Genomic DNA, 15,557 nt, shown 5'->3' with positions numbered 1-15,557 from the left:
TTTGTAGTGAGAAGTGTACAGCTAGACAGGAAAAATTACAATCTTTAATTCTGTGATTCTCTCAGGGGGAAGATGGAACCAGACAAGGTTTTGGGATTATTCCCGATCTTACCAAAACTAAACTGCAGATTTGGGACTGTGGAGATACAGCGCCCTTTCGGCCCACCAAGTCTGAGCCAACCAGCGATCATCCCAAAACAGCGACTAGTTTAGTGAAGGCAGAGTTGAGTATGTGGAACAGAGACCACGATGACACGAGATCATCGTCTATTTTTCAAATCTATTCATCAAAGTCATATTTCTCTTCAGCACATTTCCGAGCTGACAAGCTGGTCTCGGCAAGTTCTGGCATTGTGGGGGCTTTCATTAAACAATGGGCAGAGCAACATGTGTTATCAATTCTGTCTCTTACCACACTGCACATGCCTTAGCCTAATAATCAATTGGAATTTCCCCATGTCAGAACAGTAGAGGGCGATACAGTGGCGCAGCGGTAGAGCTGCCGCTTTACAGCGCCAGAGACCCGGGTTCAATCCTGACCACGGGTGCTGTCTGTTCAGAGTTTGTACGTTCTCCCTATGACCACGTGGGTTTTCTCCGGGTGCTTTGTTTTCCTCGCACATTCCAAAGACTTGCGGGTTTGTCGGTTCATTGGCTTCTGTAAATTGCCCCTAGTGTGTAGGGAGTTGATGCGGGATAACAGAGAACTAGGGGGAGAACAGGTGATCGCTGATCGGTGTGGACTCTGTGGGCCTAGGGGCCTGCTTTCATGCTGTATCTCTAAATTAAACTAAACTGAATTGAACTGAATTGAATTAGACCAAACCAAACCAAATAATCTAAACTAAACCAAAGAACAGGCAATTTTGCAGCCAGCACAGACAGGAAGAAACCACAAACTTTTTCCAATTGATCAACACTAAATGTTGGGCGGCACGGTGGCACAGTTGGAGAGTTGTTGCCTTACAGCGCTGGAGACCCAGGTTCGATCCCGACTACGGGTGCTGTCTGTACAGAGTTTGTTCGTTCTCCCCGTGACCACGTGGGTTTTCTCCGAGATCTTCGGTTTCCTCCCACACTCCAAAGACGTACAGATTTGGAGGTTAATTGGCTTGGTATAAGTGTAAATTGTCCCTAGTGTGTGTAGGTTAGTGTTAATGTTTGGGAATCGCCAGTTTGCGCGGACTCGGTGGGCCGAAGGGCCTGTTTCCGTGCTGTATCTCTAAAACTAAAAACTAAAACACTGAGTGTAGTTTGGTTATAGATCTTAGCTCAAAAAAGCCAAGACCAAAGTTCAAAACAGAAGTCAAATATCAAAGGGCTGAAGAATAAATAACAACTTTCAGCACCTGCCATCTATTCAACAGTTTAGTAACTGTGAAGGAAGGAACTGCAGATGCTGGTTTAAACCGAAGATAGATATAACAAGCTGGGGTAACTCAGCGGGGCAGGCAGCATCTCTGGAGAGAAGGAATGGGTGACGTTTCAGGTCGAGGCCCTTCCTCAGACTGGTTAGGGATAGGGATAACGAAAACAAAAGATATAGACAATGATGTAGAGAGATAAAGAACAATGAATGAAAGATATGCAAAAAATTAACGATGATAAAGGAAACAGCTGTTAGCTGTTTGTTGAGTGAAAACGAGAAGCTGTTGCGACTTGGATGGGGGAGGAATAGAGAGAGAGGGAATGCCGGGGTTACTTGAAGTTGGATAAATCAATATTCATACCACTGGGCTGTAAGCTGCCCAAGCGAAATATGCAATGCTGTTCCTCCAACTTGCGTTCAGCCTCACTCTGACAATGGAGGAGACCGAGGACAGAAAGGTCAATGTGGGAATGGGAAGGAGAATTAAAGTGTTAGGCAACCGGGAGATCAACTAGGTTCAGGCGGGCTTAGCGAAGGTGTTCAGCTAAAAGATCGGCCACTTTGCGTTTGATCTCACCGACGTATAAGAGTCCACATCGTGGTAACTTTAGTAACTGTTCAGCATCGTAAGTCCCTGCTGTCTAATTTGTACGTTCTGTCCTCATCTGAAGAGACATTTGATCACTGTCAATGTATCAGTACATCTGCAGAACAGAGGGATCGGTGGAAAGCTATGTCGGTTAATAAGGCCAGTAAAGCGATCCAAACATGCTGAGTTCATTTCCTGAGGAAGAAGAGACGATGTGAAACTTCAGTAGACTCTCAGTTGGATAACACCTGGAATTGAGAACCGTCCTTGGCTCTCTGTTATAACACATGTCGAATGTTTAGCTTTGTTTAGTTTAGAGATACAGGAAATAGGCCCTTCGACCCACCGACTCCGCGCCAACCAGCGGTCCCCGCACACTAACACTATCCTACACACACTGGGGAAAATTTTACATTTATACCAAACCAATTTGCCTACAAACCTGTACGTCTTTGGAGTGTGAGAGGAAACCGAAGCTCTCGGAGAAATCTCACGCAGGTCACGGAGAGAACGTACAAACTCCATATAGACAGCACCTATAGTCAGGATTGAACCCGGGTCTCTGATGCTGTAAGGCAGCAACTCTACTGCTGTGCCACTGTTGAATGTTTGAAGAGAAGATTAAATAAATAATAGAATAATGCCAGAATTGAGAGCTTACACCAGTCAGAGCGTCTTACAGTGTGGAAACAGGCCCTTCGGCCCAACTTGCCCACTCCAACCAATTCTTTCCCATCTACACTAGTCCCACAGGCCCGCATTTGGCCCATATCCCTCTAAATCTGTCCTATCCATGTACCTGTCCAAATGTTTCTTAAATGTTGTGGTAGTACCTGCCTCAAGTGCCTCCTCTGTCTGCTCATTCCGTACACCTACTGTACCACCTTTTGCGTGAGAAAGTTACCCCTCAGATTCCTATTAAATCTTTCTCCCCATACCTTAAACCTTCTCGATTTCCCTACTCTGCGCAAGAGCCTTTTTGCATCTACCCAATCTATTCCTATCATGATTTGTACACCTTTATACAATCACCCCTCATCCTCCTGCGCTCCAAGGAATAGTCCTAGCCTGCCCAACCTCTCCCTGTAGCTCAGACCTGAAAACGTTTAGTTTAGTTTAGTTTATTGACACGTGTACCGAGGTACAGTGAAATGTTATGGTGCGTGCTAACCAGTCAGCGGAAAGACTATACTGTACATGATTACAATCGAGCCGTCCACAGTGTACAGATACATGATAAAGGGAATAACGTGATTAACGTTTAGTGCAAGATAAAATCCAGTAAGTCCCATCAAAGATAATACAAAGGTCTCCTATGAGGTAGATAGTAGCTCAGGACTGCTCTCTTAGTTGTTAGTAAGATGGTTCAGTTGCCTGATAACAGCTGGGAAAAAACTGTCTCTGAATCTGGAGGTGTGTGTTTTCACACTTCTATACCTTTTGCCTGATGGGAGAGGGGAGAAGAGGGAGCGACCGGGGTGAGACTGGTGTTCAAGAAGGAACTGCAGATGCTGGAAGATCGAAGGTACACAAAATTGCTGGAGAAACTCAGCGGGTGCAGCAGCATCTATGGAGCAAAGGAAATAGGCGACGTTTCGGGCCGAAACCCTTCTTCAGACTGATGGGGGGTGGGGGGGAGAAGGAAGGAAAAGGGGAGGAGGGGGAGGAGCCCGAGGGCGGGTGGATACGAGGGTGGGAGGAGACAGCTAGAGGGTTGAGGAAGGGGAGGAGACAGCAAGGACTAGCAGAATAGGGAGAATTCAATGTTAATGCCATCCGGACGCAAGGTCCCCAGACGGAATATGAGGTGCTGTTCCTCCAATTTCCGCTGTTGCTCACTCTGGCAATGGAGGAGACCCAGGACAGAGAGGTCGGATTGGGAATGGGAGGGGGAGTTGAAGTGCTGAGCCACCGGGAGGTCAGGTTGGTTATTGCGGACTGAGCGGAGGTGTTCGGCGAAACGATCGCCCAACCTCCGCTTAGTCTCCCCGATGTAAATCAGCTGACATCTAGAGCAGCGGTGAGACTGGTCCTTGATTGCGGAGGCAGCATGAAGTGTAGATGGCGTCAATAGAAGGGAGGTTGGTTTGTGTGATGGTCCGGGCTGCGTCCACAATTCTCTGCAATTTCTTGCGATCTTGGATGGAGCTGTAGAAGTTGGAGAGAGTTGGTGAGGGGAAACTGCATAGGTGACCTGATTAGGTAAGACACAAAGTGCTGGAGTAACTCAGCAGGTCAGGCAGCATCCTTAGAGAACATAGATAGGTGAAGATTCGAGTCTGGACTTCTTCAGAATGGTTCAGTCCTAGACCCTGACCCGAAACGTCACCTATCCATGTTCTCCAGAGTTGCTGCCTGACCCGCTAAGTTACTCCAGCACTTTGTGTCTTTCCTTGGTGAACCAGTATTCCTAGGATCATTCCCGTGCAGGCAACTCCAGAACAAAGTGGCATAAATCTAATAAAACGGCAGAGACCCTGGTTCGATCCTGACCTCGGGTCCTGTCTGTGTGGAGTTTGCATGTTCTCCCTGTAACTGCATGGTTTCCTCCAGGTGCTCCGGTTTCCTCCCATGTCCCAAAGACATACAGGTATATAGGTTAATTGACCCTCTGTAAATTGCTCCTAGTGTGTAGGGAGTGGATGGGAGAGTGGGACAACGATTGTGAACGGGTGATGGATGATCGGTCGGCTGTTTCCACACAATAAGACCGTATGTTTTCAAATGTGTATCCGCACACACTGTGAAAGGCAGACTACTATGTGCAGAAAATCAGTGCGATGATGAGAGACCAAGAGAACTTTGTATTATAACTACAAGAAATAACCGATCCTTGCTTTCATGTGGTTGTGTGTCTTGTTGCTTTTCACTTAGTATGTCTGTATGGCAACTCAAATTTCACTGTACCTTAACTGGTACATGTGACAATAAACTGACCTTGAACCTTGACCTCGATGGCCCAAAGGACCTGTTTCCATGCTGTATCGCTAAACTAAACTAAACTAAACTAAACATGCGTGTTTGTAGTTTAATTGGCCTCTGTAAAAATGGCTGTGTAACAGATTTCTAAAGTCAGGACTTTTTATGGAAACAATCTGTGCTTGTCGATGGCATCTCAAGAATCTTCTACTTTTCTCTTTGCATTTTTGTACACGTGAACCCTGTGGCCTTTCTGTCTGCTGAAAATCTCCAGAGATTTATTTGTTAAGTGTCAACGGTCAGCGAGAAAGTTTAGTTTAGCTTAGTTTACTTTAGATTAGTTTATTTTATTTTAGAGAAACAATGCGGAAACAGGCCCTTCGGCCCAACGAGTCCGCCCGACCAGCGAGCCCCACACAGTAACACTATCCTACACACACCAGGGACAATTGACACTTATACCAAGCCAATTAACCTACAAACCTGCACCACTTTGGAGTGTGGGAGAAAACCAAAGATCTCGGAGAAAATCCACGCGGTCATGGGGAGAACGTACAAACTCCGTACAGGCAGCACCCATAGTTGGGATCGAACCCGGGTCTCCGGCGCTGCAAGCGATGTAAGATGGCAACTCTACCGCTGCGCCACCGTGCCGCCAGTCAAAGGTTGACCTTTGCCCGGAAGCAGCAATGGCGATCGTTCAACGCAACACAATGATCAGACGGTTCTCTCTGTGAACGCTAAACGAGAGGTAACTGAAACTGTGGCTTCCACAAGCAAAGCATTGCTCCACACAGCCAGTGAAGCTCTGGGTTTGTAGTTTTTAGGTAAAAGAGGCATAGAATTATTTATAACGGAGAAGGGATGCTTCCCAAACCAGATGTATAGTCCTGAGACACCAAAGGACTTTTAACCCTGCTTTCATTAATTTGTTATTTAGTTTAGTTTATTGTCACGCGTACCGAGGTAGAGTGAAAAGCTTCTTTGTTGCGTGCTATCCAGTCAGTGGAGAGACTATACATGCCCGCGACACAGTGGCGCTGAAGGAGAGTTGCAGCGTCACAGCGCCCGAGACCCGGGTTCGATCCCATCTACGGGTGATGTCTGTATGGAGTTGTACGTACTCCCTGTGACCGCGTGGGATTTTCTCCGAGATCTTCGACTCCCTCCCACACTCTAAAGACGTACAGGTTTTGTAGGTTAATGGGCTTGGTATGAATGTAAAATTTCCCTCTTGTGTGTAGTTTAGTGTTAATCGCTGGTCGGTGCGGACTCGATGGGCCGAACGGCCTGTTTCCGCACTGTATCTCTAAACTAAACTAAATGATAGTGGCATTTAAGATGCTTTTATATGAGCGCTTGGATATGCAGGAAATGAAGGGCTTGATCAATCAAGTGGTCCACAGTGGTACACAAAATTACTGGGGAAACTCAGCGGGTGCAGCAGCATCTATGGAGCGAAGGAAATAGGCGACGTTTCGGGCCGAAACCCTTCTTCAGTGGTCCACAGTGTATTGGTACAGAGTAAAGGTAATAACGTTGAGTGCAAGATAGTCTGAGGGTCTCGAATGAGGTAGATTATAGCTCAAGACTGCTCTCTAGTTGGTCGGATGGTTCAGTTGCCTGAAACCTATGTCTGATTCTCAATTCCCCTACTCTGGGCAAGGAACTCTGTGCGTCTACCCGATCTATTTATCTCATGATTTTACAACCTCTATAAGATCACCCCTCATCCTCATCTGCAGTTCCTCTTTATTGCATTAGCACTTTATACCCAGAAACATAAAACAGCAGGTGATGATTCACACCAAAGATAGACACAAAGTGCTGGAGTAACTCAGCAGGTCAGGCAGCATCCCTGGAGAAAAAGGAATGGGTGACATTTCGGTAGGACATTTCTGGGGAAGGGACTTGACTTGAAATGTCATCAATCCTTTTTCTCCAGAGATGCTGCCTGACCCACCAGCACTTTGTGCCTATATTTAACACATTACAGCACCACATATTGAGGGGAACTGCTTACTGCAATCCATTTTAAAAAGCCCAGGAGCCCACTACTGGTGGGTTTGGGCAGTACATCTTTAGAAACAGTCTCATTATCAGACGTGGAGTTGGAGTCAAGTAAATACGTACAAGCCAAGGATTGCAGATAAGAACATGAACAACAGGAACAGTTGTTGCTGCCTCAAAATGGCCACCAGTACATCAGAGACCGACACCATCCTCCCCACGCTCTCATTTCACTCCTGCCATCGAGCTCAAGTTCAAGTTCAAATGTATTTGTCACATGCACCATAAGGTGCAGTGGAATGTAATTTACCATGCAGCGTTACAATTAGAAAATGACACAATATACAACATAATTCAACACAGACATCCACCACAGCATTCTTCACTGCGGTGGAAGGCAGTACAGTTCAGACAGTCCTCCTCCTCCCCCTCCCTTGTTCACCCGTGGTCGGGGCCCTGACCCTCCGTAGTCGCCGCTACAGACGGCCCGATGTTCAAGCCCTCGGTCAGGATGGTTGGATCGCCGACGTTGGGACAGGTCGCGCACACACCGCGGCCTGGAGCTCCCAAATCAGCCACCTCCTTACCGGAGACCAAGGCTTCCAAATGTTGTAGGCCGCAGGCCGGCGGTCGGAGCTCTTCTCCAGCGACCCCCGGTGAGGGATCGCCCGCTCCACGATGAAAGGCCCGCTCCACGCCTGCCGCCAGAAGCTCCACAGACTGAGGCTCCAGGATGTTGTAGGCCGCAGGTCAGCGGTCGGAGCGCTTCTCCGGCGAGCCCCGGCAAGGGGGTCCGCGATGCTACAAGTCCCCGCTGCGCTGCCGCTGAAGCTCTGGGCCCGACTCCAGGAAAGGCCGCACCAAACCAGCTGTAAGGCCGCGAGGAGGGGGGGGAAGAAAGCCGCCACTCCTTCAAGGTAGGAGCCTGAAAATGGTTCACCCCTATTCCCCCCCCCTCACCCCCCCCACCCCTACACAAGACAGACAGAGAAACACTACAACATACTTTTGGACAAATTAAAAAAAACAAAAAAATTCGAAACAACGAACCTGCTGCAGGCGAGGCAGCAGACTCACAGCGCTACCAGAACCGGGAGGAAGATGCAGGAGTCTGAAAACCGTGACCACTGGGTTCAGGAACAGCTTCTTCCCTACAATCATCAGGCTCTTGAATACTCTCGGGTGGCACGGTGGCGCAGCGGTAGAGTTGCTGCCTTATAGCGGCAGAGATCCGGGTTCGATCCTGACTACGGGTGCTGTCTGTATGGAGTTTGTACGTTCTCCCCGTGACCTGCGTGGGTTTCCCCCAGGGTTTCCGATTTCCTCCCACACTCTAAAGACACACAGGTTTGTAGGCTAATTGGCTTCGGTAAAATTGTAAATTGTCCTTCATGTGTGCAGGATAGTGTTACTGACTGCTGGTCAGCATGGACTTGGTGGGCCGAAGGGCCTGTTTCCGTGCTGTATCTCTAAAACTAAAACTACAAAACACTAACCAAACTATGAACTGTGAACGAATACTGTCTTGAACTTCTACAGGTGTGAGGTAGACAGCATATTAACAGGTTGCATCACGGTCTGTTTCAGCAACTTGAACGCCCAGGAGTGAAGGTGATTACAAAAAGTGGTGAACACCGCCCATTCCAACACGGGTACTGACCTCCCCACCATCTGCCTCCACCACCCCCCTACATGGTGGGTGACACGGTGGCTCAGCGGTAGAGTTGCCGCCTTACATCACTTATAGCGCCAGAGATCCCGGTTCGATTCTGGCTACGGGCGCTGTCTGTACGGAGTTTGTACGTTCTCCCCTTGACCTGCGTGGGGTTTCTCAGAGAACCCCGGTTTCCTCCCACACTCCAAAGACGTGCAGGTTTGTAGGTTAATTGGCTTGGTGTATGTGTGAAGACTGTCCCTCCTGTGTGTAGGGTAGTGTTAATGTGCGGAGATTGCTGGTCAGTGCGGCTCGTGGGCCGAAGGGCCTGTTCCCGCACTATATCTCATAACTAAACTAAACCTAAACAACACAGACTTGGGGGCATTGTTTTTTGACTTTGCACTTTTATCGTTTGCTCGTTTGTCTGTTTGTGCTCAAGCAGAAGGTATAAAGTATTAAAGACAGACACAAAGGGTTGGAGTAACTCAGCAGGACGGGCAGTATCTCTGGAGAGAAGGAAGGGTCGGGACTCTTCTTCAGACTGACCTGAAGCATCAATTCTGATGTTCATACCACAAGTCATGACAAAGCTGTTGTGTTTTTACGACATTTTCAATTTTCATTTCTGACTGTGTGTGTGTGTGTGTGTGTGTCTGTGAAAGTGTGTGTGGGTGAGTGTGCGTGTCTGTGAAAATGTGTGTGTGTCCATTTGTGTGTGAGTGTGTATGAGTAAGTGTGTATTGGTGAGGATAGTGCTAGTGTACAAGGATCGCTGGTCAGCATGGCCTGAGTGGGCTGAAGGGCCTGTTTCTGTGCTGCATCTCTAAATTAAAGTTAGGATAAAATGGAGATGGTGACCAAGATGGGACCCTTTCATTGAAAGCCAGGGTAGTGTTGCACTGTGTTGGGTAGTTTTGCACTGAGAGTAAAGGATCTCCCGTCCCCCTCAGATGGAGCGGGTCAAATTCCTTCACTGCACAAGCTGTCTCTAAGGAGCTTGGCTTCATTTCTCTGTGTCAACCAGCGCTTTGTCACAGTGTCAGCCACCATCAGGTAACACTGCCCTTGTTTGTCTAGATTCCGGGCTCAAATCCCACTCCAGACGAGGATGTTGCCAGGACTCGGACTATAGGGAGATGTTGAGCAGGCTGGGACTTGGAGCACAGGAGGCTGAGGGGGTGATATAAACATAGAAACAAAGAAAATAGGTTTTGTGGGAGTTATGTGAGGCTTTCAGTCTGAAGAAGGGTTCACCCATCCTTTCTCTCCAGAGATGTCGCCTGACTCGCTGAGTTACTCCAGAGCTTTGAGTCTATCTTCAGTATGAACCAGCATCTGCAGTTCCTTTCTACACATTCAAGATCATCAAAGCTGCGTCTGAATTAACTTTGATTATTTCACTGAATTGGAATCCTAAACATCAAATAACAAACAGGGTCAGGAGCAGAATTCCCTGACAGTCGAACACACAAGTTTATTTTAACTGAAGATCACTATTGACAAACAAAGCATCATTCACTTTATTAAGAAAAAAGTTCAGATACAGAAATCTCTACGTTACACACATGCTTCTTTGTGCGTGTTTGAGTGTGCGTGTGTATGAACTTGTATCTGAGGATGGCACGGTGGCGCAGAGGTAGAGTTGCTGCCTCACCGCGCCAGAGACCCATGTTCAATCCTGACTACGGGAGCTGTCTGCACGGAGTTTGTACATTCACCCTGTGGCCACGTGGGTTTTCTCCGGGTGCTCCGGTTTTCTCCCACGTTTCAAAGACGTGCGGGCTTGTAGGTTAATTGGCTTGGTAAGATTGTAAATTGTCCCTAATGTGTGTAGGATAGTGCTAGTGTGCGGGGATCGCTGGTCGGCTCGGACTCGGTTGGCCTAAAGGCCTGTTTCCGCGCTGTATCTCTAACCTAAACTAAAGCAAACTAAGATAGTTTATAGAAAAAGTTTAACATACAAAATTCCATCTTCCCCTCTCCACACTGAAGCTGAGTGGAATAATACTGACCCAGACTGGAAGGTGGACCTTATTAACATTTTATTTAAATCGGAAGGCAAGCTTGTAGGTTAATTAGATTCTGTAAATTATCGTTACGTATGTACATATGTATGTATGTATGTATGTATGTATGTATGTATGTATGTATGTATGTATGTATGTATGTATGTATGTATGTATGTATGTATGTATGTATACATGTATAAATACATACGTTCATATATATACATACAGCACAATATAATATGTACACATAATATTCTGTAAATAAGGCCAGTAAATAGGCCAGTGAAATCCCTCGTATGTTGCAAAACATACTTGGCGAATAAAATTTGATTCTGATTCTGATTCTGAATAATATAATAAATGAAAATGTCAGTGTATATATATATATATATATACACATACAAACACACATACACACGCACAAACACACACACATATATATATAGTTTATTATATTGTTTACAGAATACTTTGTTTACATATTCTGTTGTGCTTCTGCAAAGAAGAATTTCATTGTTCTGTCTGAGACGACAATAAAACACTCTCGACCTCGCTCACTCTTGTGTTGGAAGGAAGTGCAGATGCTAGTTTACACCGAAGATAGACACAAAGTGCTGGAGTAACTCAGCGGGACAGGCAGCATCTCTGGAGAAAGAGGATAGGGGATGTTTCGGGTCGGGACTCTTCTTCAGACTGAAAGGTAGCACTCTCTTGGGTTGAGGTTAACTTTCCATGATCGAACCGAGTAAAGACATGCTGCATCCCCATGATCACCTCCGAGATGTTCATGTTTTCCAAAGGCACGGAAGGAGGGAGGCCACTCGGTCCATCGGGTCTATGCCGGCTCTCACCGCCATCTCTTTCACCCGCTTGGGGCGGCACGGTGGCGCAGCGGTAGAGTTGCTGCCTTACAGCAGTGGTTCCCTACCTTTTTTAGCACATGGCCCCCTTGGGATCTTTTGATTTTTCTGTGGCCCCCCCCTGACATTATTAGCGGAAAAAAAGTACTTCAATATTATAATACCTTCCATAAAAATATCAGTGTCTATTAATTGCACATATATTCTCTTTTATTCTATTCCACAAACATCAAAAATATTTCAACTACATAGATTTAAATTTATTAGAACTGTGGCCCCCTTCATTGAACCTGTGGCCCCTTAAATCCCCAAATTTTTCTGTGGCCCCCCTGAAATTTGCCATGGCCCCTCCTTTGGGGCCATATGGCCCCAGGTTGGGAATCACTGCCTTACAGCACCAGAGACCCGGGTTTGTTCCTGATTACGGGTGCTGTCTGTATGGAGTTTGTACGTTCTCCCCGTGACCTGCGTGGATAAGACGTACAGGTTTGTAGGCTAACCAGCTTGGTATAAGAGTAAATTGTTCCTAGTGTGTGCAGGATAGTATTAATGAGTGGGGATCGCTGGTCGGTGCGGACGCGGTGGGCCGAAGGGCCTGTTTCCGGGCTGTATCTGTAAACTAAGCAAAACACTTATTTCCGTATACATGGTTCTCACTCACACACCCTTCTTCTCCACAAGAATATTCCAGACACTCACCACAGACTTTCTGCACTGTGACTGACATTGTGGGATCTTCTGTGACTGAACACATACTCGTTCAGTTTGCCAGGAAGAAAAATCAGCACCTACCCAAGGTACTGTTGTGCTCTATGTGCCTATACACAGGGGCGGCACTGTGGCACAGCGAGTAGAGCCGCTGCCTCACAGCGCCAGAGACCCAGGTTCGATCCTGACCTTGGGGTGCTGTCTGTGTGGAGTTTGCATGTTTTCCCTGTGACCCACGTGGGTTTCATCCGGGTGCTCCGGTTTCCTCCCACATCCCTACGACATGCGGGTTTTTAGGTTAATTGGCCCTCTGCAAATCGCCCCCAGTGTGTAGGGAGTGGATGAGAAAGTGGGATAACTGGGAAATAGTGTGAACGGGTGAGTGAAGTTCGGCATGGACTCGATGGGCTGATGGGCTTTTTCTATGCTTTATCTCTGAACTAAACTAAAACATCAACCAAGGTCAAGTTCACCGATATAACGTAGAATTTTATGTATATATTTTTAGGTATTTTGTTGGTTCACACGCTTGATCAATGGTGTTTTATCATTAATGTTTTATTATTATTAATGTTTAGTGTTTTCTGAGTCATTCGTAACTGTCACTGTATGTCATGTTGTTACTTGTGGGCGGAGCACCAAGGCAAATTCCTTGTATGTGAATACTTGGCCAATAAACTTACTTACTAGATACTTTACTGCCAGTGTGCAAACATTAAATGGTAACTTCTCAATCTCATGTTTAAGAAATTCCTCTACATCTTCTTTCTAAATGTACGTCCTTTGATTCTGAGGCTATGCCCTCTGGTGGAAACATCCTCTCCACATCCACTCTATCCCAGGCCATTCACTATTCAGCAGTTTCAATGAGGTCCCCCCCCCCCCCTCATCCTTCTAAACTCCAGGGAGTACAGGCCCAGAGCCATCAAATGCTCCTCATACATTAACCCAATCATTCCATCGAACATTCTCGTAAACCTCCTCTGGACCCTCTCCAACGCCAGCACATCCTTCCGCAGATACGGCGCCAAAAACAGCTCACATTCTGGCCTGGAGCTCCAAATAGAGAGATATCCCCATCTTGACCTCACTTGGCAGAACAGAATCCCTCAACGGATATCCTAACGTTAAAAAAATATTGGATGATATGCAGCTGAATTTCTGAGGAATCTTGGCAATGAAGCTCCGAGTCTTCAGGGCCAAGATGAGAAAAGAGCCTCTTGTAGGTATGTGGACTAATAGTGTCAACAGCACGCTTGGCTGAGAAGCCAGAAGCATTCAGGCATCCCCAGGAGAGGATAAAAGCCATAAAAACTCAAAGGTTGTACAGAAAGGTCCAATTCTATTTTGCTTTTATTAGACAATCAATAAAATGTCCTCACTCTGTGCCTTTCTGTGAAACAGTACATAGATTGTGAACATACATGGTTTAAAAGGGGCATGGGGAATATATGGGAATAAATAGGTGGCGCAGTGGTGCAGCGGTAGAGTTGCTGCCTCACATGTCAGAAACCCTGGTTCGATCCCAACCTCGGGTGCTGTCTGTGTGCATTTCGTACGTTCTCCCCATGACCGTGTGGGTCTTCACCGGGTGCTCTGGTTACCTCTTACACTCCAAAGACGTGTGGGCTTGTAGGTTAATTGTGCCCCAGTGTACAGAGAGTGGATGAGAGAGTGGGATAACATAGAACTGGTGTGTACGGGTGGTCGATGGTAGACGTGGACTCGGTGGGCCGAAGGAACTGTTTCTGTGCTGTATCTCCAAAGTAAACTACACTAAAGCTAATTGTCGGTCACAGGGAGAACGTACAAACTCCGCACAGACAGCACCCGAGGTCAGGATCGATCCCTGGCGTGGTGAGGCTGCAACTACCGCTGCGCCACCTTGCCGCCCCATTGGTCTCCTAATCTGAGGAAAGACATTGTTGCCATAGAGGGAGTACAGAGAAGGTTCACCAGACTGATTCCTGGGATGTCAGGACTTTCATATGAAGAAAGACTGGATAGACTCGGCTTGTACTCGCTAGAATTTAGAAGATTGAGGGGGGATCTTATCGAAACTTACAAAATTCTTAAGGGGTTGGACAGGCTAGATGCAGGAAGATTGTTCCCGATGTTGGGGAAGTCCAGAACAAGTGGTCACAGTTTAAGGATAAGGGGGAAATCTTTTAGGACCGATATGAGGAAAACATTTTTCACACAGAGAGTGGTGAATCTCTGGAATTCTCTGCCACAGAAGGTAGTTGAGGCCAGTTCATTGGCTATATTTAAGAGGGAGTTAGATGTGGCCCTTGTGGCTAAAGGGATCAGGGGGTATGGAGAGAAGACAGGTACAGGATACTGAGTTGGATGATCAGCCATGATCATATTGAATGGCGGTGCAGGCTCGAAGGGCCGAATGGCCTACTCCTGCACCTATTTTCTATGTTTCTATTAATCTGCGATGAAACGATGTATTTCTTTGAACAGGAAACACGATGCGGTCTAAATGCAACCATGGGCCAAATGCCGTGAATGATCAGAGACACCTTTCATATAGCCACAGAAGTTGTAACAAGCATCAGGATAAAGTTTAGTTTCACTTTTACTTTATGTTTTCCCACAGATGCTGCCTGAACTGCCGAATGTTCCCTGCACTTTCTGTCCTCGATTCAGATGTCCAGAATTTACAGACTTTTATTTTCCCCCACCAATATATTTCAGGGGTGTGGGGCGAAGGCAGGAGAATGGGATGAGGGGGGAGAGATAGCCATGATTAAATGGTGGAGTGCAGCAGACTTGATGGGCCGAATGGCCTAATTCTGCTCCTATCACTCCTATCCTTATGGTTTCAAGTACTCAAGTTCTTTGCCACTGGTTCTTCAGTATGTTTTATATATTTAACAAAAGTACGCAACTTGGAGTAACAGCACCTCATATTTTGCTTGGGCAGCTTACAACCCAGCGGTATGAACATTAACTTCTCTAATTTCAAGTAACTCCTGCAGTCCCTCTCTCCCCACCTCCCCACCTCCCCACCCTAGTCGTCCTGCCAGTTCCACTGTTCACATCCTTGTATCCCTTACATTATCACCTCTTCCTCAGCCAACAATGGACCATTGTGGGCTCCACCCTTCCTTGGTCATCTGTTGCCGACCCTCCTTTGTTCTGGCCTTTTCTGGCCTCCTGTTCCCTTCCCGCTACTGTCAGGCTGAAGAGGGTTTCGTCCCAAAATGTTACCCATCCTTTTGCTCCAGAGATGCTGCTTGACCCGCTGAGTTACTCCAGCACTTTGTGCCTATATCTGGTATAAACCAGCATCTGCAGTTCCTTTCTACACAAAGGAGTTGTAGACATTGGCCTGGCCTGGTCGACATGGAACACCTTCCCTCTGAATTGTGTTTATGTAATTTTCCAGGTACATACCGGTAGTTCCCTGATAGTGTGTACGTATGTG

Source organism: Amblyraja radiata, chromosome 28 (genome assembly GCF_010909765.2).
Source record: "Amblyraja radiata isolate CabotCenter1 chromosome 28, sAmbRad1.1.pri, whole genome shotgun sequence".
Classification (NCBI taxonomy): domain Eukaryota; kingdom Metazoa; phylum Chordata; class Chondrichthyes; order Rajiformes; family Rajidae; genus Amblyraja; species Amblyraja radiata.
This window is presented reverse-complemented; position numbering follows the sequence as displayed.